Source organism: Colobus angolensis, unplaced genomic scaffold (assembly GCF_000951035.1).
Source record: "Colobus angolensis palliatus isolate OR3802 unplaced genomic scaffold, Cang.pa_1.0 Scaffold457, whole genome shotgun sequence".
Lineage (NCBI taxonomy): Eukaryota > Metazoa > Chordata > Mammalia > Primates > Cercopithecidae > Colobus > Colobus angolensis.
Genome location: NW_012118010.1, coordinates 22,051 through 26,067, shown reverse-complemented (window position 1 = coordinate 26,067; position 4,017 = coordinate 22,051).

Here is a 4,017-nt window from a genome sequence, read left to right as displayed (position 1 = left end):
CCTTCCATTTCCTTTTTCCTTATTTAAGAGAAAGCAGATAAAGAATAGCAATCTGAGCTACATTCCTGTAAAAGTTGTTTTAAAAGGCTGGGAGTCAGCCAAATCTATTCCAATCCTGTATTTCACCACTGATTAGCTCTGTGACCCTTAAGTAACTTAGTTTCCTCTAAATCTGTTTCCTGATCTAGAAAATGGGCATAAAACCTCTACTGCTGTAGAGTGTAGAGTATTTCTACTCTCCATAACAAGGTCTTCCCTATACGGTGAGCCAAGGAATGTCAAGTTTTTCTGACCCTAATGATAAAAGCCATCTATACAGATTCATCAGTCCAGTTTATGCAGTTTCAACAGGGGCAAAAACTGGTCCTTGACAGGTTAAAAACTATTATATGGTTTGTGATCCTTCAAAGGGTCACAGTACATAAATAAAATATATTTGTGGTATTAAATTTCATGAAGGAGAGAGATTGAGGGGAAAAATCTCCAAAGGCTCCTCTGGGAAGTGATAATAAAAAGATTGAGAAACGCTGGCCTAGTCTGACATTAAACGTTCAATTCGGCCAGGTGCAGTGGCTCACGCCTGTAATCCCAGCACTTTGGGAGGCCGAGGCGGGCACATCACAAGGACAGGAGCTCGAGACCAGCCTGGCCAATATGGTGAGAGCCTGTCTCTACTAAAAATACAAAAAAAATTTCACGAGGTCAGGAGTTCAAGACTAGCCTGGTCAATATGGTGATATCCTGTCTCTACTAAAAATACAAAAAAATTAGCTGGGCGTGGTGGTGTGCGCCTGTAGTCCCAGCTACTCGGGAGGCTGAGGCAGAAGAATTGCTTGAACTCGGGAGGCGGAGGTTGCAGTGAGCCAAGATAGCACCACAGCACTCCAGCCTACCGACAGAGCGAGACTGCATCTCAAAAAAAAAAAAGCTCAATTCACCTAGTGCCCAAGTTCTGATTCTACGTTCAACCAGAGACCATTATAAATATGTATTCTGCTGTCTCCTTTTCCTATCAGTTTTAGTTAGTATAAATCAATCTCTCAGGGCTGATCTCCCCTAGGAATGAACAAGAATAAGTCTTTAGACCTTCAAAGCTACAATGTCAATCTAGCCAGCCTTTCCTAAAGGACTGCTATAAATGCCATCTTCTCACTGTACCACAACATTCCCACTAGGCTCTTAAAACCCTCCTAAGTTTACTAAGAAGATTACATGGAATAACATATGTACGGACACAAGTACAGAATGTAACAGGCACTTAAAAAATGTCAGTTCCCCTCTCCACCTTATCTCTTCTCCTCCAACCACCTGTAACTGCCTCTCACAGTTTGGTTTAACTGAAAAATGATAAAAAGGAAAATCTGTCTTGTTTGCATCTATTAATAATTTTATAGAGTTTAGGCAAAACCTTACCTAGAATGCAAACTTTTGGTAAACTATTAATCTGTATAAAACAGCAATCAAATTTATGTAGGTTTAAACAAAGATTTTGATTGCAGTTTTTCCTCCAATAATCTTTAATAATGAACTTGAATTACTTCCATGAAACACAGATCTCCATATTGGTTAAATATGATACCAGAGAGATCTCCAAAGATTAGTACAGAAACTATGAACTATCATCAGAGTGTAATAAATTACATACTAGTGTTATCTCATAACAATATAATTCAGCACTCTATGACGCTAAGAAAAACAGGAAAGAAACAAACTCCTCAAATTATAAGCAAAACTTTCGCATTTTTTAAACCTTTGCATTCTTAAGCAAACCACATTATCTTCAATATGCTTTAATCTCATATAGAAATTTTCTGTCTTTTGAACATTATCTTTCAGATTTTTTTCTTACACGAATTTCACAGAGTTTCACTCCAAAAGTTGAATAATGTTTATATTACCTAGTTTCTCTTTGCAAATAAAAGATTCTGGTAGCAGCTGCAATCTTTTCACACTTCTAATCTCATTGTTGATTTTCAGTGTAGCTGTAAATAAACAAAAGAAAGATGATAAAAAATTCTGTCACTTCATCAACTGCCTTTCTTTTTTAGTATGGGCTTGCATTTCCTTGCTCCTAATATACTAAGGACACATTATACAAAACAAACTGTTCTTCGCCTATTTCTTTCTCTGATAGCAAGTTCAAAAGTGTAAACCTGGCATCACATGAAGTAAAATCACTCTACAACACCACCTTTAAAAACTACAGTAAGCATCTTTATATAAAATCCACTAGGCAGCAGCTTATTAGTAATTGAAAGATACGCAACAAGGCTAATCAGAGGCAACTAAACACAATAAAATCATTATTTCTAATGAAGTCACTAAAAACTCCATTTATCTTTTATTTAACCCTTGGCAATGAGTCTTCCCTTGTTCATTAAAATAATCTTGCTAGTTTTCAGAGCATCATCTCTCTTCCAGACCCAAAGGACCAATATTCTTGACATCACCAGAGGGTTCAATTTTAATCATGTATACAAAGGCGCACTTCAACTCATTCCATGAAAGAGCCCAGTGATGTGCTTATGCACATGTGCACCAAGCAGGATGCCTGGAGTGAAGGAAAGATTTAAAGACACACTGCTCTTTTCAAAGAATCAATCCTGGAATGGCTGGCTGCCATGCAAGTCTGCCAAGAGCTGACTTGCCAAGAACAGTAAAGAAACAAAGTATCAGAAATTAAGAAATCATCAAGACATTCAGTAGTTATTCTTTTTATATTAAGTATTCTGAATCTAGTGAATAGAGGTTATTGTACACATCATTAAGTGCTTTTATAAGAAATCAAGGCAAAATCTGCAACTACACATTTACTATTTGGTAACTTCAACCTTGCAAGTTATGATGTGATGTAGCAGAATGATTAGACGAAGGCAGAAACTGTTGACACTCTGTGTACAAGAATGCCAAACTAAAAGCTACATTGCTAATTATGATGAACTGCTGAATAGACATTGCTAGGTCCTAGTGTCATCAGACAGTCATGTCCTGACAAACATGAAGTACCACCAAAGCTATTAAACCTAACGTTTCCAGACTTTTAAATAACATTTCAAAGAATCTTATGACTAAAGAAATAGAAATTTCTTAAAAGATCAGGCGTGGTTCACACCTGTAATCCCAGCCCTTTAGGAGGTCAAGGCAGGAATACTGCTTGAACCCAGGAGTTCGAGACCAGGCTGGGCAACACAGTGAGACTTCATCTCTACAAAACATAAAATAAAAAATAGCCAGGTGTGGTGGTACACGCCTGTGGTCCTAGCTACTCAGGAGGCCAAGGAGGAACATCGCTTGAGCCCAGGAGGTCAAGGATGCAATGATCCATGCTCTGGCTACTGCACTCCAGCCTACGTGACAGAGCAAGACCCTGTCTCAAAACAAAAGAAAAAGAAAAAGAAAAAGAAACATCTTAAGAGGGAAACGAGAACTATCCAACATCTCAAAGATCAAGATAGCATAAGTCAGTAGCTTTCAAAATAGATTTTAGCAGGAAAAAAAAACAACCACCATTTTTTTCAAACAGAATCTTACACAGAACTTCAATAAATGAAACAGATAAACATTTCGCTGCTTTAAGTGGTGATAGGGCTTCTACCTAAATTTCATCTAGGCAAAGGAGCAGCTGCAGAACATACTGAAAACCTGACCTAAACCTTTGACCTAAGGCTTACCAAAGCAACTTCCTTTGCTAAACAAAAAAGATGAGCTATACTGAATAAACAACAAATGCAGCCCTCCCAATCTTACCACACTATCTTTCTAACTAAAGGATAAATCTCAAAAACAAAAACAGAATAAAAATGAAAGCTCCTAGTCATTCAAATGGATCTCCAGGATGTGTGATTATGATAGACCACTAGGAGTTAATATGAACCAAAGTGGTATCTGAACTAAAACACAAAGATGGAATGCCTTGCTATTCCAGTGAAATTTCTTAATACGAAAAAGGAGACAGGAAAAGTTATTTATGCAGAGTGACATTTGCTGGAGGAGGCCCAGCAAATAAAACACATACTT